Genomic DNA, 24,997 nt, shown 5'->3' on the forward strand with positions numbered 1-24,997 from the left:
CCACTTTTTTAGGACCGAGTACAAGTACCGATACTTTTTTTTCAAGTACTCGCCGATACCGAATACCGATACTTTTTTTAAAATGTCCCCCCACAGATGCAGCCATGTCCCCCCACAGATGCAGCCATGTCTCCCCATACCTAGATGCCGCCGCCTAGTTAATCAGCGTGCGGGGAACATTACAGCTTTCATTTGATTAGCTGTTCCCCGCCGCGCCGCATATAGACACTCCCCCTTGCTCGGGATTGGACGGGTGATCTGTCTGTCAAAGTGCAGATCACCCGTCCAATCCCGAGCAAGGGGGAGTGTCTATGCGCGTAGCGGGGAACAGACAGCTATTCAAATGAAAGCTGTAATGTTCCCTGCACGCTGATTAACTAGGCGGCGGGGGCATTGCGGTATGCGGCGACGGCGGCGGGGGGGTAGTATTGGATCTGGCATTGGGGGCATTTGCGGGAGTACAAGTACTCCCGCAAATGCTCCGTATCGGTCCCGATACTGGTATCGGTATCGGGACAACCCTAATTATAACAAAGCATAGTCCTCTTGGGTAAGGCTGCCCATACATTCATTATTTTAACTTTTTTTTTTTTTTTCGAGAAAAGTTGAATGAAAAAAAAAAAAAAGAGTCAATTTCCGTATCCACACATTTGATGTGGATGTGGGAATTCTTCCTGCTGATCTATTGTATTCTGCTGACGGGGGAAATCTTCCCTACCAGCAGATTACAATGATCAGTGTTGCCAGCACCACTGATTGGGGAAAAATGCAACAGGCTGGTTGTACACAACTGAATCAATAGATCGAAATTTGGCCAGTCCCTGCTGAACCAGCTGAATTTTGGTCCATGTATGACTGTCATGTTTTGTTGTGTACATAAATGTTTGCCATTCCACTTTTGATTTAACAATGAAGCACACATACACTAATCTAGGTGAATATGACAAGGTAGGGAACCATCTATTCCCAGGCATTAATAGCTGTCCGTACCCTGTTGACTTAACATGTACCTATCTGTTCTCTGGTTTTCCTCTGCTTTGAAGTTAATAAGGGAGTGGAGTACCTATAGGACCATGTTACTAAGTCCTGCTGTGGCTTGAAGACAATACTTGTACATACTTGTACATAGGGATAGCGAAGGATAATTAACCTAAAGAACAATACATGGTCTATTGTGGTTTATCAATCCTTAGATATGGTGGCTGCTTTGGTTTTGATTTTTCAGGCTAAGAAAATTTTCAGCAAGTACAGGCGAAATAACGTCTGATCTTGCTAGAAATACAGTGTCCTTGTCACTTCTTGTGAGATGATCTGAAACAAAGAATGTTATCTTTCATATGTAAACTGTTTTTCTCTCACTTACTGTATAAGGTGGGTGGTTGTTTAGTAAAAGCAGACAAGTCCAGCCTAGGTGACACCCATGGCTCCCTCCTATAAATACAGTGCAAGAGTGAACATCCTAGGATAGGGAGTGTGTTAATGGCAGGATTACAGGTCTAAAAAAAAAAAAGTCTGAAAAAATAAAACTTGTGCACCCCCAAATCTAATGCCGCATACACACCATCACTTTATGTGATGAAAAAAAGCGACATTTTCTGTGAAGTAAAAAACGACGTTTTTGAAACTTCAATTTTCAAAGACGAAGTTGCCTACACACCATCGTTTTTCTCACAATGTTCTAGCAAAGCGAGGTTACGTTCACCACGTTTTTCCATTGAAGCTTGCTTCATAAGTAGCTTCTGGGCATGCGCGGATGAAAAAACGTCGTTTTAAACGACGTTTTTGCTACACACGGTCAATTTCTGTGAAGTAAAAGTTGACGTTTTGAAAAACGACACATAAAATTGAAGCATGCTTCAATTTTATTTGGTCGTTTTTTAGAAGACATAAAACGACGTTTTCCCCCACACACAGTCAATTAAAGTGACGTTTTTAAAAACTTCATTTTTTTTCATCACATAAAACGACCGTGTGTACGCGGCATTAGAACTGGTAAGCTGCACATTTTTTGTTCTTGGGTTGAGATGTGCTTTAATACAGAAGCTGGACAATGGCTAAAGTATAACTGTAGGAAGTCATGATTGAGATATCCCCTTTTTTGTTGAAATGTGTCATTCAGTGTATCTTTCACTGGTCGTTTAAACAGTAATATGTCTTCCAATCAATGCTAGATGTATCAAAGAGTCGTAGATGCGTTTTAGGCACAAAGGGCCAGATTCACAGCCAGGCGGCGCAGCGTAACGTAACCGATTTAGGTTACACTGCCGCAAATGTTCTGGCTAAGTGCCCGATCCACAAAGCACTTACCTGGAAATTTGCGGCGGTGTATCCTAAATCCGTTCGGCGCAAGGCGGGCCAATTCAAATGGGGCGAGTCCCATTTAAATTAGGCGCGCTCCCGCGCCGGACGTACTGCGCATGCTCCCGTCGCAAATTTCCCGACGTGCTTTGCGCGAACTTACGACGCGCCAAAGTTTTGTGAATCGTGACGGGTAAAAAAGACTTGCTCCGGGAAAAAGAAACATTTTAAAAAAATTCAAAAGCGACGCGGGAAAGACGGGTATACTTTTACATGGTGTAGTAAGTTTACACTTTGTAAAAGGTGCCCTATCTGTGCAACGGCAAACTAACACTTGCGGCGACGTAACGACGGGAAAAAGTTTCGTGGATCGCCGTAACTGCTAATTTGCATACCCGACGCTGGTTTACGACGCAAACTCCCCCCAGCAGCGGCCGCGGTACTGCATCCTAAGATCCGACAGTGTAAAACTATTACACCTGTCGGATCTTGGGGATATCTATGCGTAACTGATTCTATGAATCAGTCGCATAGATAGAAACAGGGATACAACGGCGTATCAGCAGATACGCCATCGTATCCCTTTTGTGAATCTGGCCCAAAGTGAGGTTGATTTACCAAGAGCAAATAGACTGTTCACTTTGCAAAATATTTTTTTTCCGGAGTTTAGTGAACGAGATGAAGCTTTGCTGACTTTCACAATTCAACGTGCAAGCAAAAATGCTGTTTTTTTTTTTTCAAATTAAAGTGAAAATTCTCTTGCAAAGTGAACAGCCAATTTGCCTTTAGTAAAGTAACCCCAGTGTGTGTGTATCAAAGCATACTGGTTTTAAATGGGTCTCATGTTTCGCTGTCATGGATGCATTGCGTTTTTCTTTGAAATCAGACATTTAGATTTAAAGACGTTGACTCCAGTGGAGCACTATGATTTAACTCTTGGAAATTAAACAGATATTACAGCATCTACCTAAAGACCTTAGATAGTTGCCTGGTAAATATATATTATCAGAACACTTTATTTTAATCCAGTGTGAAAAGATCTCTAGAGAATTGTATTTGTTTTTTTTTTTTGTTTTTTTTTCGTATAATCAGTGTTACTGGAATACTTAAAACAAATTAATGAGGTTTTGGATTTAAATGTATTTTTGCACAAAAACATAGATTAATAATGGTAAGGTCAGAAGAGCACTTTATGTAGAAGAGCACTAAATCCAAAGGATAAGCGGGTACGGCTTACTTCTACACACACCTCTAAATGTGTCTAATCATTATCAAAATGGTTCAATTTTTTTAAATGTACATTTTTTTTTATTCAGTCTCTTTATAGTATCGTGGACCCCATAAACCCTCAGACGTGTTACGTGTAATAGAGTGTATTGGCGGTGAAAAAATGCAATATCTTACCAGCAGATAAAATTTAAAAACATGGCTTCTGGTCCTCCATAAACTATGGCTGTATCGGAGAAGGGAATAGATCTGTGTGACCAGAGTGGTCCAGGGCAGTTGTATATACATTTTTTTAATTGAAATGTAATGTCCTTCTAACATCTGGGATTGTTAATGCTCAAGAAACAATGTAAAAATGCACATATTTGGAATTTTATATATTTTATTAAATGTTAGTGTATCTTTTTGCCATAAAGGGTTGCCATAATGTTATAGGGAGCTGAATCTGAAGGTGTGAACATGTTTGAAATCTGTACCACAATAATTGTAGCACGAATCTGTTGAACCATATGATGGTCTATTTACATGGAGCGCCTATGGTTTGATCCATGTGTTTTAAAGGGCACATCTTCTTTCCATAGATACATCATGCCTATCATGTTTAGTAGATTAGTAGAACTCACTGTATTACTGCAGGCAATGTCACATTTTTCATTGAATTGTTTTGTTTGATTGTTTAAGTATTTATCCTAAATCCGACTTGTAATTTCGTCAGTTCAGTGTTAGACCAAATTCTGAGTCACAGTATTAAGTATATCCTTTGTTCCTGCAGAATTGGTCTATAGGAGTTACATTTGACTACTGAATTCCATGTGCGGCAAAGTATATAGAGGTCAGTGAATTGTACTTTGTCTTTTGTGTAGACGTTATTTTTGAGGCTATATATTTAAAATAATAAAAAAAAAACACTCCTACTAAAATAAAAGTACATTTTTTAATGGAAGTTCTTAATTATATATTGTTCCACTACCTCTACGTTGTCCCACCAACAAAACTACAGATGAAAATATTTTTTTTCCTTTTAGCTTTGATTTTGCTTTATCCTTTTCAACTGATAATTCAAAAAAAAAAATAATAAATATATATATATATATATATATATATATATATATATATATATATATATATATATATATATATATATATATATATACGGTTTCACTTTCTAAAATATTGGGTAGTTCTCTTGTGGTTCACACACTACTGCCATTTTTTATACAAAAACTATGATCGCTGTATTCAGAGCCTTCGCAGAAGAGTTCAACCAATTGCAGAAACCATTGTACCAATGTGGAAAGGAGAGAGAAACTTTAAGTAGCACTTACAATGGTTGCTAATTACAGGTTTATGGTCTCTCAATAACATTTCATAAATCAAGGACTAATAAAGAAGTTACTTTTCTGGGTTTTATAACTTGCATTTCTGTAATGAGTGCTGTGGTGGGGTAAGGCAATGTCCATAACAAACAGTGGTGTTCCTTGTATGTATATCATCTCTGTGCAGCTTCTTAAGCTTAACAACTTATACAATCTTTTATAAAGTGGTAGCTTTGTTTTTTGTTTTTTAGGTCTTTGAAAACATAGTATACACTGTAATTTTTCCTTTTTCAAGTTCTATAACATTTTCAGTGTTTTTAAGTCTTTGTACTCCATTTTCCACATTTTGTCATGCTACAACCAAAAACGTAAATGTATTTTATTGGTATTTTATGTGATGGACCAACACAAAGTTTCACATAATTGTGAAGTAGAAGGAAAATTATAGATTGTTTTCAAATTGTTTTACAAATCAATATCTGAAAAGTGTGGCGGACAATTTGTATTTAGAGTCAATACTTTGTAGAACCGCCTTTCGCTGCAATTATAGCTGCCAGTCGTTTTGGGGATGTCTCTACCAGTTTTGCACATCTAGAGAGTAAAATGTTTGCCCATTCTTCTCGGCAAAATAGTTCAAGCTCTGTCAGATTGGATGGTACGTGTCTGTGAACAGCAATTTAAGTCTTGCCACATATTTTCAATTGGATTTCGGTCTGGACTTTAACTGGGCCATTCTAACACATGAATATGCTTTGATCTAAAACATTCTATTGTAGCTCTGGCTGTATGTTTAGGGTCCTGCTGGAAGGTGAACCTCCACCCCAGTCTCAAGTCTTTTGCAGACTCTAATAGGTTTTCTTCCAAGATTACCCTTTATTTGGCTTCATCCAACTTCCCAACAACTTTGACCAGCTTCCCTGTTCCTACTGATGGTGTGTTCGGGGTATTGTGCAGTGTTAGTTTTCCGCCACCCATAGTGTTTTAATTTTAGGCCTAAACATTCAATGTTTGCTGTGTCCCCCACGTGGCTTACTGTAAATGGGACTTCTTATGGCTTTCTTTCAACAATGGCTTTCTTTTTGCCACACTTCCATAAAGGTCAGATTTGTGGTGTGCACGACTAATGGTTGTCCTGTGGACAGATTCTCCCACCTGAGCTGTGGATCTCTAGAGTGACCATGGTCCTCTTCGCTGCTTCTCTGATTAATGCTCTTTTTGTCTGGCCTGTCAGTTTAGGTGGACGGCCATGTCTTGGTAGGTTTGCATTTGTGCCGTACTCCTTTACATTTTCGGCTGATGGATTGAACAGTGCTCCTTGAGATGTTCCAAGCTTGGGATATTTTTTTTATAGCCTAACCCTGCTTTAAACATCTCCACAACTCTATCCCTGGCCTGTCTGGTGTGTTCCTTTGCCTTCATGATGCTGTTTGTTCACTAAGGTTCTTTAACAAACTTCTGAGGACTTCACAGAACAGCTGTATTTATGCTGAGATTAAATTGCACACAGGTGGACACTTTTTACTAATAAGACTTCTGAAGGCAGTTGGTTCCACTAGATTTTATTTAGGGGTATCCGAGTAAAGGGGGCTCAATACAAATGCACGCCATGCTTTTTCGGTATTTATTTTGGCAATAATTTGGAATTCTTTGATCATTTTACTTTCACTTCACAATTATGTGCCACTTTGTGTCAGTCTCTTACATAAAATCCCAATAAATCATTTTTCTGGTTGTAACATGACAAAATGTGGAAACTTTTATGGGGTATGAATATTTTTTCAAGGCACTGTAAGTTTTCAGGTGTACACACCTAAATAATTTAGCTTGAGTCCAGTAAATCGATTATGACCAACTTGTGTATATTGGGGCAAGTGCACAGGCCAGCTAAGTACTGTATAGTTTTAAGTACAAGCTCTATTAAGACATACACAGCTCCAATTTTTTGCTGAATTTGTTGAAATTCAAGTCTTGGGTAGCCCTGTTGGCAAAACTCGGCTCAACAAAAGTCAATTTCAAAAAGAGAGCAGCCAGGTGAAAAACTGTTAATCAACCAGGGGCTGCGTCTAATAAAATTAACTCTTTGGGTATTCAGGCAACTGCTGGTGTTGCTACTGTCTAAATATAACAGCCACCAGTGTAGATTCCTCCATCTATGCTGTTTAGCATGGATGGGGGAATTGATTGATTCCTCTTATTCAGCCCCACAAATCATTGCTTGTGTGGCTAGCTATAGTAGAAGTGGCCAGTTTACAGCTTGAATAGCCTGTAATATCATTCTCCTTGTACCCAAAGCAGTGCCAACTGCCAGTGCCTTCACCTCATGCCAACCTCAAGCACTCACTGGCATTGATTTACTAAAACTGGAGAGTTCAAAATCTGGTGCAGCTGTACATGGAAACCAATCGGCTTCCTTTTTTTTGTCAAAGCTTAATTAAACAAGCAGAAGTTAGAAGCTGATTGGCTACCATGCACAGCTGCACCATATTTTGCGTTCTCCAGTTTTAGTAAATCAACCCCCAGTGTGTGCACTAGAGGCAGAGCTTGTGACATGCTGTCTTGAAGAGAAGTTTATAAAGGGTGTCACAAGCTCTGCCCCCTCCAATGATGCACATGAGGGGCTAACAGCTTGGATCACATATTTGTTACTCTATGATGAGAACTTCACAAGTCAGGAAGTTATACACAGACATTTTTACCAATGATTGCAATGCCTTTTTTTACAATACTTATACAATTCTATATTCCGATTCTGATACCAAGGTAAATTGTTTAAGTGAACCTTCTTATCTAGATCTGGTGGGTGGTTTTATCAGATTTTACCAATTCCACTCCTTTTAAAATGTAAAGTTTCTGTTGATCTTGATTTGCACACTAGAGAAGAAAGGCTACATAAAGTCTATATATTTGTGGAGTCCTGAAGACTACACAAACTAGGTCTGGAGGTGTATTTGGTATTGACTACATGTGGAGTAGTGAGTGTGTGTGTGTGTGTGTGTGTGTGTGTGTGTGTGTGTGTATATATACACACTAATATAAGGAAAGAAGGAATTTGTATACCTGCAGTCATGGGTGGTTTCTCTCCTAAAAACTATGTATGTACAGTATCTTACAAAAGTGAGTACACCCCTCACATTTTTGTAAATATTTTATATCTTTTCATGTGACAACACTGAAGAAATGGCACTTAGTAGTGAGTGTACAGCTTGTATAATGGTGTAAATTTGCTGTCAAAATAACTCAACACACACCCATTAATGTCTAAAACGCTGGCAACAAAAGTGAGTACGCCACTAAGTGAAAATGTTCAAAAGTGTCAATATTTTATGTGGCCACCATTATTTTTCATCATTGCCTTAACCCTCTTGGGCACGGAGTTCACCAGAGCTTCACAGGTTGCCACTGGAGACTTCTTCCACTCCTGGATGATGACATCACGGAGCTGATGGTTGTTAGAGATCTTGTGCTCCTCCACCTTCAATTTGAGGATGCCCCATAGATGTTCAATATAGTTTAGGTCAAGAGACATTCTTGCCCGGTCCATTACCCTCAGCTTCTTTAGCAATGCAGTGGTCATCTTGGAGATGTTTGGGGTCGTTATGTTGGAATACTGCCCTGCAGCCCAGTTTCCGAAGGGAGAGGGATCATGCTCTGCTTCAGTATGTCACTGTACACAATGGAATTAATGGTTCCCTCAGTGAACCGTAGCTCCCCAGTGCGGGTGTCCTATCATTCTGGGTCCCCTATCAGATAGTGCCCAGGTTGGACTGCGCATGCACAGTCCGAGATCACAGAAATCTCAGACTGAACATCTGTTCCGTCAGCTGTAGTTGGACCATGAGCAGTTATGACGCTCGCTCCCGATGCTTATCGACGGCGCTCACTCTATCAGATGGGGGACCCATCTTGATAGAACAGCACTGACCACGCTCACAGCAATACAGCATGGAGCGGGTGTATTATTGAGCAGTGATTTTTATTTTATTTTTTACAGGTTGGACATCTCGATAGAGATGGCCGCGCTCAGAGCAATACAGCAAGGGGTGGATGGTTTTTAAAAAGAGGCGGGTTAAAATGGTTTTTAACCATCTGCCCCTTGCTGTATTGCTGTGAGTGCAGCCAGCGCTGTTCTGTCTAGATGGGTCCCTCATCTGATATGGCGAGCGTGGATAAGCATCGGGAGCGAGCGGCCTGTTAACTGCGCATGCTCCAAGAACAGCTGACGGAACAGATATTAATTCTCTGAGATTTCCGTGATCTCCAATTGTGAATGTGCAGTTAAACTCGGGCACTATCTGATGGGGGAACCCAAACTGATAGAACACCGGCAGCACTCATGCAGGCACAGACCATGACACTCCTACCACCATGCTTGACACTGGATGTGATGCAGAGCATGTGTACTCAACTTCTTTGGTCGACCATGGCGAGGCCTGTTTTGGGTGGAACCTGTCCTGTTAAACCATGGTATGGTCTTGGCCACATTCTAAGAGTTCTTTGCCATGAGGTGCCATGTTGAACTTCTTCCAGTGACCAGTATTAGAGAGTGAGAGCGATAACACCAAATGTACCACACCTGCTCCCTGTTCACACCTGAGACCTTGTAACACTAACGAGTCGCATGACACTGGGAGGGAAAATGGCTAATTGGGCCCAACTTGGACATTTTCATTTTGGGGTGTAATCACTTTTGTTGCCAGCGGTTTAGACATTAATGGCTGTGTTGAGTTATTTTGAGGGGACAGCAAATTTACACGGTTATCCAATTAGTACACTTACTACTTTACATTGTAGCAAAGTGTCATTTCTTCAGTGTTGTCATATGAAAAGATAGAATAAAATATTTACAAAAATGTGAGGGGTGTACTCACTTTTGTGAGATACTGTATGTACATTTGGATGGCCTGCTTGACCCTATGGAAATTGGGAGACTTCTTAATTATTGTGAACTTTTTAGTCCAGGCCAACAAGAAAGTGTATTCCAAAACTGATCCCCGACCTGACTGGTCGGAAACAAAGCTCTCCTAAACAATTTTCAACTGTGCTTCTTTTTGTTGGGATCGGGAATTCTTCCGGAATGGTCACCTTCACTATACACTATGTGAGGGCTTTTGGTCCCTCCAGTTTAGGGCTTCTGAGCTTACTTAGAAGCGCTAATAGGACTGCCCAAAAACGTGCCTTTTGGCCTTTCCAATGTATGCCTTGTGAGCTTGCTTAGAAGTGCTCATAGGCAGGGCCGGATTCCAGACAAGGCCAGGCCTCGGGGCGGCAGTAGGTGCAGGGGCGGCACTGCGGCTGAGAGGAGAGGACACTTTTACTTTCCCCTGTCATGCAGACGGTGAGAGGAGAAAAAACAGAGGGAAGAGGAGGTGAGATAGTTCTTGGCAGTAGCAATGCCAAGCACTCAATGTCGTCATTTTCGGCAGCAACACCCTCCCCCCCCCCCCCCCCCCCCCGCTACTCGGTGTCTTGACGAAAAAGTCCCCCGGCGGCATTGAAGGACCTGGCCTTGGGGCGGCAAAGGGAGTAAATCCGGGCCTGCTCATAGGACTTCCCATATACAGTACATGCATACAGGGAGTGCAGAATTATTAGGCAAGTTGTATTTTTGAGGATTAATTTTTATTATTGAACAACAACCATGTTCTCAATGAACCCAAAAAACTCATTAATATCAAAGCTGAATATTTTTGGAAGTAGTTTTTAGTTTGTTTTTAGTTTTAGCTATTTTAGGGGGATATATGTGTGTGCAGGTGACTATTACTGTGCATGAATATTAGGCAACTTAACAAAAAAAATATATATACCCATTTCAATTATTTATTTTTACCAGTGAAATCAATATAACATCTCAACATTCACAAATATACATTTCTGACATTCAAAAACAAAACAAAAACAAATCAGTGACCAATATAGCCACCTTTCTTTGCAAGGACACTCAAAAGCCTGCCATCCATGGATTCTGTCAGTGTTTTGATCTGTTCACCATCAACATTGCGTGCAGCAGCAACCACAGCCTCCCAGACACTGTTCAGAGAGGTGTACTGTTTTCCCTCCTTGTAAATCTCACATTTGATGATGGACCACAGGTTCTCAATGGGGTTCAGATCAGGTGAACAAGGAGGCCATGTCATTAGTTTTTCTTCTTTTATACCCTTTCTTGCCAGCCACGCTGTGGAGTACTTGGACGCGTGTGATGGAGCATTGTCCTGCATGAAAATCATGTTTTTCTTGAAGGATGCAGACTTCTTCCTGTACCACTGCTTGAAGAAGGTGTCTTCCAGAAACTGGCAGTAGGACTGGGAGTTGAGCTTGACTCCATCCTTAACCCGAAAAGGCCCCACAAGCTCATCTTTGATGATACCAGCCCAAACCAGTACTCCGCCACCACCTTGCTGGCGTCTAAGTCGGACTGGAGCTCTCTGCCCTTTACCAATCCAGCCACGGGCCCATCCATCTGGCCCATCAAGACTCACTGTCATTTCAGCAGTCCATAAAACCTTAGAAAAATCATTCTTGAGATATTTCTTGGCCCAGTCTTGACGTTTCAGCTTGTGTGTCTTGTTCAGTGGTGGTCGTCTTTCAGCCTTTCTTACCTTGGCCATGTCTCTGAGTATTGCACACCTTGTGCTTTTGGGCACTCCAGTGATGTTGCAGCTCTGAAATATGGCCAAACTGGTGGCAAGTGGCATCTTGGCAGCTGCACGCTTGACTTTTCTCATTTCATGGGCAGTTATTTTGCGCCTTGGTTTTTCCACACGCTTCTTGCGACCCTGTTGACTATTTTGAATGAAACGCTTGATTGTTCGATGATCACGCTTCAGAAACTTTGCAATTTTAAGAGTGCTGCATCCCTCTGCAAGATATCTCACTATTTTTGACTTTTCTGAGCCTGTCAAGTCCTTCTTTTGACCCATTTTGCCAAAGGAAAGGAAGTTGACTAATAATTATGCACACCTGATATAGGGTGTTGATGTCATTAGACCACACACCTTCTCATTACAGAGATGCACATCACCTAATATGCTTAATTGGTAGTAGGCTTTCGAGCCTATACAGCTTGGAGTAAGACAACATGCATAAAGAGGATGATGTGGTCAAAATACTCATTTGCCTAATAATTCTGCACTCCCTGTATAGATCATTCCATAAAAAGGAGTTTGGATCAGAGGCTTCTAGAGGGTACAATTCATTGATGGGAAGCGATCTTGCCGGGATAAGATACATCACTGCCAGATCTGGAGGAGGGGGGTGATCACTAGAATACTTTGACTTGCTTGGAGTTTAGACTTTGACTAAAACTATACATTTTGTTTTGCTACTTCATTTTTTTAATTTAATAAAATATATCTTGCTTAAATATGCATATTATTACTATACTATTATTAAAGTGTGTGAATAAAATAAAAACTTAACAATATTTGACTGAGAATTGTGTTTCTTGATACTTGTGTTGCGTATTTTATTTAGACTTCTAAAAGGCAATAGACAGTATTTTAGAATAGTCAAACTGCTTTTGTAAAGCTGGCCGCACCCTTCGCAATCTGCACAAAACTTTTAAATCTGCTTAACCACTTCCTTACTCGGCACTTAAACCCCCTTCCTGCCCAGAGGACTTTTTGCGATTCGGCACTGCGTCGCTTTTACTGACACAATTGCGCGGTCGTGCGACGTGGCTCCCAAACAAAATTGACATCCTTTTTTTCCCACAAATAGAGCTTTCTTTTGGTGGTATTTGATCACCTCTGCGGTTTTTATTTTTTGCGCTATAAACAAAAATAGAGCGACAATTTAAAAAAAAAAAATACATTTTTACTTGTTGCTGTAATAGCTCAATTTTTTTAAAAAAAACATTTTTTATCCTCAGTCTAGGCCGATACGTATTCTACATATTTTTAGTAAAAAAAAAAAAAAAAATCGCAATAAGCGACTGGTTTGCGCAAAAGTTATAGCGCCTACAAAATAAGGGACAGAATTATTTTTTTTTACTAGAAATAGCAGCGATCTACGATTTTTATTTCGACTACGACATTATGGCGAACACATCGGACACGTTTTACACATTTTTGGCACCATTCACATTTATACTGCAATCAGTGCTATAAATATGCACTAATTACTGTATAAATGTGACTGGCATTGAAGGGGTTAACACTAGGGGGTGAGGAAGGGGTTAAATGTGTATCCTAATTAGTGTTCTAACTGTGGGGGAAGGGGGGTGACTGGGGGGGGTGACCGATCTGTGTCTCTATGTACAAGAGACACAGATCCGTCTCCTCTCTCCCCTGACAGCACCGCTGTCTGCGAGAGCTGGGAATGAGAGATGATCTCATATGTAAACATATGAGATCATCTCTCATTGGCCGCACAGATCGCCTAGGAAACGGCCGCTCCGATTGGCCGTTCACGGCGATCTGTGATTGGCTGTGTCCAAGGGACACGGCCAGCACAGCAGTTCCCCGCTGCGCGTTCGGAAACGCGCGCGGGGAACGCGGAAAGGGGCGGACGTCAAATGACGGCGCCCCAGAGATGTAGAACCACCCTGCGGCCGTATATAGTCGTACGGCCGTCGGGAAGTGGTTAAACTTAACAGTAACTCTTTTTTTTTTTAATTATAACATTTTTTATTGTTGTTTGCATACACAGAATACAAAAAGTGGTACAACAGTTTACGTGGAATTAGCACACTACATACGCAAGCATACATTTCCCCCCCCCCCCCCCCTACGTCTCCGTGTCATTGTGATTGAGTGGGAAAAACCCCATTTAAAATCCAAAGTTCTCTTCCCTTATATCCGCCCTCCCCCCCCCCCCACCCCTCTCCCACCCTACCACCCTCCCATCACACCTTGGACTAGTTTCTTAAAGTTAGTTTGTTACATTAAATAAATCCTCCCCATATAGGGGTGTCAGATAGCTGGTCAAAGGATATATCGATTATATAGGGCATCCCGTTATGTCTAGCCAGGGTTTCCACATCCTTACATATTTTCCATAGTTGCCCTGTCTAGTGAGTGTCACTCTCTCGCTCCAGATCATTGTGTTGATGGTTTCAACCCAAGATTTAACAGTTGGTGGAGTCTGAGCCTGCCACCTCCACGCAATTAGCTTCCTGGCCTGGAAGAGGCATCTCAGCACCACCTCAAGGGCACCAGCAGGCACTCTGTTCTCCTCGATACTACCTAGTAAGCATGTCTTAGATTCAGCTTCCAGATTCGTTTTAAAAGTTTTATTTATTGTGTCTATTACCTCCTCCCAGTATCTGAATAGCTTGGGGCATTTCCACATCATGTGGATGAGACTGCCTGTCGCTCTGCACCTTGGACATTCGTCAGTACTTCTCCACCCAAGGTTGAACATTCTCCTGGGGGTATAGTATACTCTATGCAAAAGGAACAGGTGTGATACTTTCTGAGCCGGAGAGATCGAGACCAGTACCCCCCCTCAAGATCGCGCTCCACTGTTCCGTGGTCTTTTGCCCCAGGTCTTTCTCCCACCCCATCCTACTCTTGATGGGGCCTGCCCTACTTATTGTTTTAACTCCTATCCTGGAGTACAGTTCAGAGATCAGGCCTTTAGTTGTTTTTAAAGAGGTTATTTTCAAGAGGGTAGGGGCCGAGGACCATACAATGGGTTGTGACCCGAACTGGGCTTGGATGCCATGCCGGATCTGGAGGTATCTGTAAAATGTTTTATTTGCTATGTTGAATTCCTGTCGCAAATCTGCAAAGGATTTCATGTGTTCTCCGTCGTACAATTGATTCAAGCATTTTATCCCTTGTCTCTCCCATTCCTTGCATCTCTCAATGTCTTTTAATTCCCTTAAATTCTGGTTGCACCAAAGAGGGGCAAACGTTGTTATTCCCTTGTATCCCAACAGTACTTTTGTTGTTTGCCATACTTTAAGGATTAATTTTATAGTTGGACCCTTATAAATAAATGAGGCAGCCTCGAGTGCCTCAAGTATTGTCCCGTGTGGTGCCCCTAATAGCATCAGTGTACCGAGATTCCCATCTCCCTCCAATCCACAGTTCGCAAGATGTTGTAGTTGCGAAGCTAGGAAGTATGTTTTCGGGTGGGGTACTGCCATTCCCCCCTCTTTAGCTGGTAGCTGCATGGTCCGAAGACCAATCCGGGCTTGTCCCTTCTTCCAGATTAGATCTCTGAAAATGGATTCTATCTTTTTGAACCATTTTTGATCTATCCAGACAGGGGAATTATGAAGGATATAGAGTAGCTGGGGCAGCCAGAGCATCTTTATTAGGTTGCATCGCCCCGCTATGGATAGTGGTAGTCTACACCAGATGTCTCTTTTTTGTTCCCATTTGGACAAGAGGGGAATTAAGTTGTTTGAGACGAAGCTGTTAATATCCCTCGTGATCCATATCCCCAGATATTTCATCATATCTACTACTTTTAACTGGGGGACACCATGGGGTATCTGCACACCAAGGGAGTCAATTGGCAATAGTGCCGACTTTTCCCAATTAATGACCAACCCAGAGCATAGCCCAAACTCGCCCACAGTTTTGATCACATTTTTTAACGAATTTTCTGTATCTCCCAGGAAAAAAAGGACGTCGTCCGCAAACAATGCGATCTTGTCCTCCTTGGTTAGTCTACGGAACCCCTGTATATCTTCTGAACCTCGAATTTTAATAGCCAATGGTTCCATCGCCAGCGCGAACAAAAGGGGGGAGAGTGGGCAACCCTGTCTAGTTCCTCTCTCTAATTGAAAGATATCAGAGAGCTCGTTGTTGATTTTAATTTTTGCTCTTGGCTGGTTGTATAACAGCCTCACCCAACCAATAAACCTGGGGCCGAACCCGAACTTCTCCAAGACCTTCCATAGGTAGTCCCATTCCAAACTGTCAAAGGCCTTGGCGGCATCCAGGGCCAAGACAGCTCTGGAGCCCACCCCTTCTGTTGGAATTTGCATATTCAAGAATAATCTCCTGATATTGATACTGGTTGACCTGTTAGGGATGAAGCCAGATTGGTCGTAATGTATGAGCGTTTGAATATATCGGTTTAGGCGCATTGCTAATACTTTAGCCAAAATCTTGGCGTCCGTGCATAGAAGTGATATGGGGCGATACGACGCGGCCTCAGTTGGATCCTTCCCCTCCTTATGTAGGACAATGATGGTAGCTTCCATCATAGAGGTAGGGAGTGTTCCATGGGTCAATGCCCAATTTAATGTCTTGAGGAGTTCTGGTAGCAGAATATCGCCATATCTTTTATAGATCTCGACGGGCAACCCGTCTGGGCCAGGTGACTTTTGAGTTGACATCCCAGCCACTGCCTGTTTTAGTTCACCTAGAGTGATTGGCATCTCCATATCAATATTATCTTCCTCCATCAAGGTAGGGACAGACATTCCCTGTAGGAAGTTTCCCGGCCCTTCAGTCCCCTCCCTCCTCTTGGAGCTATAGAGGGATACGTAGAATTCTCTAAAGGTGTTTAATATTACAGTTTTGTCGATAGATGTTTCCCCACTTGGTAACTTGACTGCTGTAACGGTGGAGGGGGGGGGAGTTAGTTCTAATAAGTAGAGACAATAGACGCCCTACTCGCTCTCCCTCTCCAAACTGGTTCTGTCTCTGAAATATACGTTTCCCCTCTGTTCTTTTTAATATAGTCATTCTGTATGTCTGTTGTTTTTCTAACCACTCTTTTAAGCTGTGCGGGGTTGGGGCTTCAATGTATCTCTTCTCTGCCTGTAGCAACTGGTTCCTTACCTCGCACTCTCCCTCTCTGCTCTTCCTATTAATTTCTGCTATCTTTTGAATCAGGAGACCTCGGAGGTGGGCTTTTAGGGTATCCCATACCACCCCTACTGGTGCAGTTCCCTCATTTATCTGTAAAAATTCTTTAAGAGCAAACGTCACCGTATCGTGTTCACTCATTAGCTCGAGCCATTGAGGGTTAATTTTCCATTCCCTGGGGTACCATTTACCCCTAGCTTTTATTATCAGCTCGACTGGTGAGTGATCGGAGATACCTCTTGGGCCATATTCTATATTTGTTACCAGTGTTGCTGCCTCATCGTTGCCCAACGCCATGTCTATTCTGGATAAAGTATGGTAGGTCTTCGAAAAACAGGAATATTGGCGTTCCTGCGGATAACGTGTACGCCAAATGTCACATAGTCCAACTTCATCCAGAAATAGTGCTAGTCGATCCTCTCCCTTTGTTTTAGGTCTATTTCCCGGCGGGAACCTGTCCTGCGTCCTATCTAGGGCTTCATTAAAGTCTCCTATAATAAGTATCGGTATCCCTGGTTTGTCCAATGTGAACTCTAACAATTTGTGTAAAACATCAAATTTAAATGGAGGAGGGATATAAACGCTGGCTATCACAAATAATTTATTTTCAATGGAGCAAAATAAAAATATAAACCTTCCCTGGACGTCTATCCTGCTCTCTCTGCAGGAGAATACCACTCCTCTCCCCACCAGCACGCTCACTCCCCTAGAATAGGATGAGTGGTACGAGTGATAAGTGGACTGGAATTTTGGGCCGCTCAACTTTGCGGCTGTCTTTGCAGTTAAGTGCGTCTCCTGCAGACAGAGCAGGCCTGCTCCTCTCACCCCCAACATATCTAAAATGGTCATTCTCTTAATGGAGTCTCTCATTCCACGCACATTCAGAGATTTTATACAGAACGTCTTATCTACCATATCCTATAGTTAAATTTAACATTGGTCCCCCTTTTATTCTCTCTTATCTGTATCGAGAGGGATCCAAATAAAAAAAAAAAAAAAAAAAAAATTTAATGCAGTCGTAGAAATGCATGGACCTTTGACCCATACCGAATTTGTGTCTGGAAGCACCAAACAACAAAAAAGAAAAAAGAAAAAAAAGAGAAGAAAAAAAAGAGAAGAAAAAAAAGAAAAAAGAAAAAATTCCCGGCTGTAAAAAGGGAGGAGGGAAGTCCAAAATCTGGTCAACCATAACAGTTCTGTATACCAATGGGAAACATCACTGGAAGCATAAACATCTGGGAATACAGTACTGGCTATATGAGAGAGGCTCCCCAGGGTGCTCTTCTTTACTTCCTACCATTCTTCCCCTCCCTGTTTCCCCCCCTCCCCCTCCCTTGAAAAGGAAGGAAAAAAAAGGAAGAAGGGGAAGAGGGGGGAAACCCCAATAAGTGTCTACCTGCTTCGACATACCCTAAAAAGTAACAAAGTAATAAAAAGGAACAAACTAAGTAAGAAAGTTATAAATAGTGTTATCGAATTTTTAACAGTGGTGTGTACCCCATCCCATCCTCCCCCCCCCTTTCCCCCACTAAATCCCACCCTCCTCTCCCTACCCGTCCTGCTCAATCCTCCCACCCTTAGCCCTCTTAGGCCTCCCCAAGGGGCTCTACCTGTGACCTCCATACTACTCATCATTGATGAACTCTCATACCTCCCTCTACCACACTCAGTCATGCAACCCTCTTCCCTCCCCCCCCCTAGCTACCGTATAGTGCCTCTTGCTTTCTTTTCTTCCCATTTTGTGTAGTCTAAGTGTTTATTTTATTTATATAGGGGAAAAAATTTCCTATAATTTCCTGTGATTTAACTAACCAATGTTCGGCATATTACCATATTGCTGTGTTTATTAAATTAGTGAATGTGTTGAAAAAGTGCGAAGTGCAAATAAATAGCTGAGCCTCTAAAAAAAGCCGAGGAGAAAAAAGAAAAAAAAAAGACACAAAAGTTCCCTGGGTTCTTAAGACCTCTAGATGTCTTTCTTATTGTCTTCAAGCCATCTCATTATGCTTGCCGGTGAATCAAAAAAGGAAGTTCCCCCCAAGGCAGAGACACGCAAGCGGGCTGGATAAAGTAGAGCATACGGGAGTTTATGTTTTTGAAGAGTTCGCTTGATTGGAATAAATTCGGCTCTGCGTCTCTGCAAATCGGGGGAGAAATCTTGATACAGTGAGATTTTAACCCCATTATACAAAATCTCTCCTTTTTCTCTTGCTTTTCGGAGCAGGGTCACTTTATCGATATAGTTGAACATTTTGACAAGCAGTGGTCTAGGGCGCTCAGTTGGCAGGCGCGGTTTAAAGGGGACCCGATGGGCGCGTTCAATGCCAAAAAAGGATGAAAAAGTTGTGGCCCCAAAGGTCTCCCTAAACCAGCCCTCGAGGAATTCTATGGGGTTGGCTCCCTCACTCCTCTCCGGTATACCAATAATTCGGATATTATTTCTGCGACTTCTGTTTTCCAAGTCATCGATCTTAGCCCCCTGCATGTCCATTTGTTTCTTTAGCCCGGAGATTTCTTGCCTAAGCGGGTATAATTCGTCCTCGACCGTACTTAATCTTTCCTCTAGGATGGTGGTTCTTTCCATAGTCTTACCCAGTTTGTCCCCCATTGAACATAAATCCTCCTTGATGCCTTTCAACTGGGTCTCTAGGCCAGTGATTGAGTCCTTGCAAGCGTTTATGGCGAGTAAAAGATCTTTCAATCGCCCTCGCTTGCTGTTACATCACCTGGCGTGTTTGTTTTAACATTTTTTTGTGTGGACTCCTGAGATAGCTCCGGTGCAGTGTCTGCAATGGGTCCTGCATTGGTCTCTTCAGCCAATTTTGCCCCGGTCTCATTTCTCCCCCCACCCGGGCCCTTGTTTGCATGATTTTTAGGACCGGTAGGGTTCACTAGGTTAGGCGTCTTGGGGGGTACTGCTGATACTGTCCCCAGGCTCCGCCTATCTGCTGACACGGGTAGTGTACCCTTAGGATGCACTGCAGCCGATACCGTCCCCCCCTTAGCTGGGGAGTGAGAGTTGGACTTTGAGGGATGAAAAAAACGTTCAAGTTTGGCTGCTGCTGCCTGACTACCCCTTTCTTTGTCCTTGTCCTTGTCCTTAGCGGACCTTGTGACGGGAGCCCCCTCTACGTGGGGTGCACTTTTAGACATAGTGAACATCGGGGGTAGAAAGTATATTTAGTTGGATTTTAACCCGTGTCTAGGCCACTCTTAAATTCAGGCAAAGTAAATACTTTCTTCTTATGGGACCGGATAGATAGTGAGCGTCTCAAAGGAGTGATAGAAAGTTCCTAGTAATTGATATCAAATATCGGCTTCAAAGCACATTCACATAAAAGTTGCAGGATATTTGCATGCTACTACATGTTAATATTTTTAAAATAGTTGTATCCCAGTTTTTGTGGTCCCATAGTTTTGAGTCTTAATACGCGGATAGAGAGAATAAAGAGAACCTGAGAGGCACCACAAGTAACAGCCTTGGTTATGAGTGATAAAGCCCTTTTAAATCCATCAATGGTTAGAATACGGGCATTATCTGCTTAATACAATGTATTGTGTACTGTATACAAGAGCCTCAGATAACTCAGATAAATCCTTACCAGTACCCTCCGGGTTGTATTGTGGAGATCTTATGTTAGCTCCTCTATCAGATTCTCAATTGAAATCCTCCGTTGGTGCCGGAAGAGCCAGTAGTTCTTCCTCCAGCTCGCCGGTGTACTTCTCCGGCTCCAGTCCGTGCAGCGGTGATCCGAAAAGACACGCTCGCTCGAGGTCCCGAAATCTCGCGAGATCTCGAGGTTCTGTCACAGCTCCCGTCACCCACCGCTCCTCCGTGCAGCGAAAGCCGGCTCCATACAAGTGAGCAAAAGCTCACATCCACAGCCGCGAGACCCACCACCCGGCACCGAGCGGCACCCCGGCTCCAACCAGAGGGAGGCAAGGTAGAGACTGTGGTGTTGCTATGTTGCTATGTTGTTTTCCGGGCGAAGAGATCCATCCTTAGCCGGCGTTCCACAGCATGGATCACTCACAGGGGAAGGGAGGCGAGATCCTCACACGCTCACACGCTCATACCACCATTCTAACTCTCACTCCCTCCTGCATCCGGTCACGCCCCGTGATTCAGTCATTGATGAAACTTAACAGTAACTCTAAAGGCCCTTACACACAATCCAATTTTACAACAAGAATTGTCTGATGGACGTGTTGTGAAGGATAATCCGACCGTGTGTATGCTCCATCAGACAATTGTTGGCTGAATTAACGACAACAAATGTTGGCTGTGCATGCTCATCAACTGTCTGGCAATAAATCTGGTACATCGGATTATCCGATCGTGTGTACGAAAATCCGTCTAACTAAAATTCAAAGTAAAAACACGCATGCTCGGAACCAATGTTAAACATTAAGACAACATTAGCAGAAGTTGCCCAAAGGGTGGCGCTAAAGAGCAGAAAAACACATGTTTCGGTTTTGTTGGCTGAAAATGTTGTGTCGTCTGTATGCATACCAAGTTCACAGGCAACGCCCTTCGGACCAAAATTCAAGGATTTGTCTGATGGAAGTCCGATCATGTGTATGAGGCTTTAGGGCCTAATTAGTACACCCACTTTATATGCAAGTAGGAAGGCTTTCACACACATGTTTGTAAAACGAAATGAGATTGTACAATCGGACCCGGATGGCCTCTCTAAACATCAACTGAAATGTATGATACATGTTTTATAAGCAACAAAGCTATAGGAAAGCCTATCATGATATAACTCACCTTGGCTCCAAGATACTTGCTCCCCCTTCTCTTTTTTTTTTTATTTTTCCCCGCCCATTCCTTTTTTGCTTTTTGAGTCTATTATGGGGTAAGTTCTCACAGGCTATTCTTATATTGTTCTTCACTGTTGTCACCCAAATGTAACCCCATTATGACCCCTTGTCAGATTCTATTTTGCCATCTGTGTCTAACATAGGGTAGTTTTCTCTTTCACATCATGTCATATAGCCAGAACAGGATGTAAGTGTAAATCCCTCTAAATTTAGTGATTTCCTGGTTGCCACCAGAGCTAATGTCCCCTTTGGATGATTTACCCTTTATTCCTGTTCTGGCAACAACTTATAGGGTCACTAAAGGAATTTTTTTTTTTTTTTTTTTTTAGCTAAATAGCTTTCTTTACCTTACTGCAGTCCTGGTTTCATGTCCTCATTGTTCGTTTTTGCTTTGATGTTGCTGTAATTTCCTCTCTGTTCTGGATACTTCCTGGTTGTCTGTTTCTTGATCACCACAGTACTGGGAGATTTCTCTCTGTGGTCACTAATCAAGGAGGTGTGATTACTGTGTGTCTAAAACCCCTCGGCACCAATCCAGTTTCGTTTTACAAACCATCACTGCCCTCTATTGGCTCTCTGGCTCTGTACATCAGAGAGACAGGAAGCAACAGGCAAAAAACGAAACTAAACTGTAGGTAGATTATATGATTGATTTTTATCTATTTTTAATCATTTTTAAAAGGAATCGGTTAACTATTATGTCTCTATACCCTGTAAACAGCCATTTCAGCAAACACGTTTTTTTTTCCTTTACAACTCCTTTAAATTATGTAATTGTCTCTACATGTTTGTTTCAGTAATAACAGAAACCAGAGCGGGTGTATCTCCCTAGCAGGGGGACACAGACAGAAATAGAAATAAAAACTTAGTGGATCATCTAATCTCTCTGGGCTCTTTTCAAAACTTAGTTTTCATCAAATCTTATTAATTCCACACCTTTAGAAATACATTTTAGAGATGACTCTGTTGATCTTGATGTGCACACTTGAGAAGATGCAAGATGTGTGTTTAAAGAAAGGAGTACAGTACTTTATACTGCATACTAATAACAATCACTGTTTTTAAAAGGCACATTAACCAACGTGTTTGTGGGGTAGATAACCTATGCCAACATTTATGAAAATAGGGGGGAAGGAAATGGGACTTTAAATGAAACATGTCGCTGTAAATAAACTAGAAAGGGAGTATTAATGAAAAATTGTATTTATTTAAATACCATAGTTACATAGTTAGTCAGGTTGAAAAAAGACCCCCAGTCTCCTGGGACAGCACTGCCAGCGTACTCTAAAGCTAACAAATCACTGCCATGCCTTTCTCATACACTGCTCCTCCTGTGTCAGTGTCATTGTAAATCAAAGTCTCTAAATACCTCAATAGTTTGGTTCTTTCATTGACCCGGTCACATGACTGCTCTGACGTTTCATGGATGGCCATATGATAGCTCTCCTCCAATCTAAAGCAACACTTAGAGGAGGAGAGCGGCCAACAAGAAAGGAGCTTTTGAGGTATTTAGAAGCTTTTTTTTATAATGCAAGTGACACACGAGGAGCGTTGTAAAAGGGGCTGGCAGTGATTTTTTTTTTAACTTGCTAACTAACTTCCTATGCTGGTAGGTCTGTCCAAGGGCCAGGAGAGGTGGGGCGGCCAACCTGACCCCCCCCCCCCAATGTGTAGGCCCTGGGGCTGATCACCCGATCCCCGCCCCCCTCCTTTGGTAAAAACATATAAGGTCATATATTAGGCACGCACTGTTATACGCCAATAAAAACAGTAGTTCACAAGAGTAAATGTCCCTCCTTGCCATTTTCGTCCCGTTTTCGTTCTTTAACGGAAAAAAAATAGATTTTCGTCATAGTTTTTGTCAGTGGATAAAAATGAGCTGTACTTTTTTTTAGTTTCCTTTTTCATCACTGTAAAAATGATGAATGATGAAATCTTTGATTAAAACGTTTCCGTTGACTAAATTAACACTGTTCTCCACTTCTAACAGCAGAGAGTTGACCATCCTGAGGAGGCAGGTTAGCAGAACCTGTAGATAGGTAGACTCGGTCATCACCATCTACACAGCCATACAAGAGGACTGACAAAAGGGGTTTCCCTCCAAACGCAAGGTCATAATTTCACCCTGCTGTGCTGTGAGACCAGGTGAGAGAGTTCTTAAACCACACAATGCTGCCATTTCCTTCAAGACTACTGTAATAAGTTTCCAGAGTCCAGAACAATTCACAGTACAGGCCTCTATCTTTAGGCACAAATGCCACAACCCACCCAGTCCTGCAGTCTTAACATCTTTACTGTCTTTATCAGCACTGCCTACAGGATTCCACTGTGGACTCAAGCTATCGAAGAAATAAATTTGGCGTTTCAAGTGCTGGTTTCCATTTAAAGGGACATACCTCAGCCAAAATCGATCTCCCCTTTTTCCTTTCAAAGCAATCCCAGTTACCCTTTGATATCTTTAAAGTGACTCTTCACCCTATCATTGTTTACTAAAGGAGGAACTCTGTTTGCTATTTTACCACTTCTTTGGGCAACTGTGTTTTAGTCAAAGAGACTACATCCCTATTGTGCACCAACATTAGGGCCCCAACTAGCCGAAAGAAGAGTTCTTCATGCGTTTGGGATATCTGTTGGCAAATGTACTTGCTTAAATTCCTGAGAGTTAAACCCTGATTTTTCTCACTGAGAGCCTGCAAGTGAGCTAGCCCAGTGTTTGTTCGTTCCTTCCTTCTAATCTCATCCACTCACTTGGGGAAATATTTTGGTTTGGGATCTCGCATTTAAATCTTCAGTCCTGCAGGATGGGTGGGAGTGGTTTAAAGTGGTACTGTATTGTGTTAAATTGCCTTTTCTTGTTGGTGTTTTGCCATTTGGAATACTGTGTCAACTGTTTCTTTTGCTTAGTTTGCCATTTCCGGCAAACTAGTTAAACATTTATCTCATCAGTTTATACGTATTTGTCCTTTGTGTGACAGCCAGGGAGTCACCTGGCCAAGGTATTTTAGTGGTGTCAGCAGAGACAATACTCTGCTCAGGGTTGGAACAGGGTACCCAGAATACTCAGAGGCTCGTGAGGGGGTAGCGCTACAACTTTTCATTGGTTACCATAATTATTAAAGATGCAAGCATTCCTGATTTATAAATCTTTTTCAACGCTTTATGCAAAATGAATTCTAGAAAGCCTGAGGAAAAGATCTAGGGGGCCCGAAAGCTTACATAGTCAATAACATTTGTTAGCCAATAAAAGGTGTCTCTTAAAAAGACAAACCTTCTGCACTAATGCAAATGCGACTAATAGTGCTGAATAGTGTGTGAAAACTAATTTTAGCCTTTTATTATCACTTTAATAGTTCTATTCACTTTTAATTCAATTATGATTGAAGAAACTTGAAAGTTTTTCCTCATTAAACTTTTTGAACATAACTTTTTTTATTTGTTCTTGTACATTAAAGCGGAACTAAACCCCAAAACAGAAATGTTTTGGAGTTACCAATCTTTAAATATGGTGGCTACATTAATTTTATGTTTTTAGGCTTTTTCCCCTTTATTTTCATCTGGTGATCT

At 42.0% G+C, this 24,997-nt stretch overlaps 1 long non-coding RNA gene across 1 annotated transcript; it reads left to right on the forward strand.

The window, feature by feature from the left end:
• The first annotated feature begins 2,900 nt into the window (after nt 1–2,900).
• LOC120940303 lies at nt 2,901–24,378 on the forward strand. Its single transcript, XR_005749416.1, has 2 exons — nt 2,901–4,357; nt 23,424–24,378. It is a non-coding gene; the product is annotated as an uncharacterized LOC120940303 (long non-coding RNA).
• The last annotated feature ends 619 nt before the right edge of the window (nt 24,379–24,997 follow it).

Source organism: Rana temporaria, chromosome 5 (genome assembly GCF_905171775.1).
Source record: "Rana temporaria chromosome 5, aRanTem1.1, whole genome shotgun sequence".
NCBI lineage: Eukaryota > Metazoa > Chordata > Amphibia > Anura > Ranidae > Rana > Rana temporaria.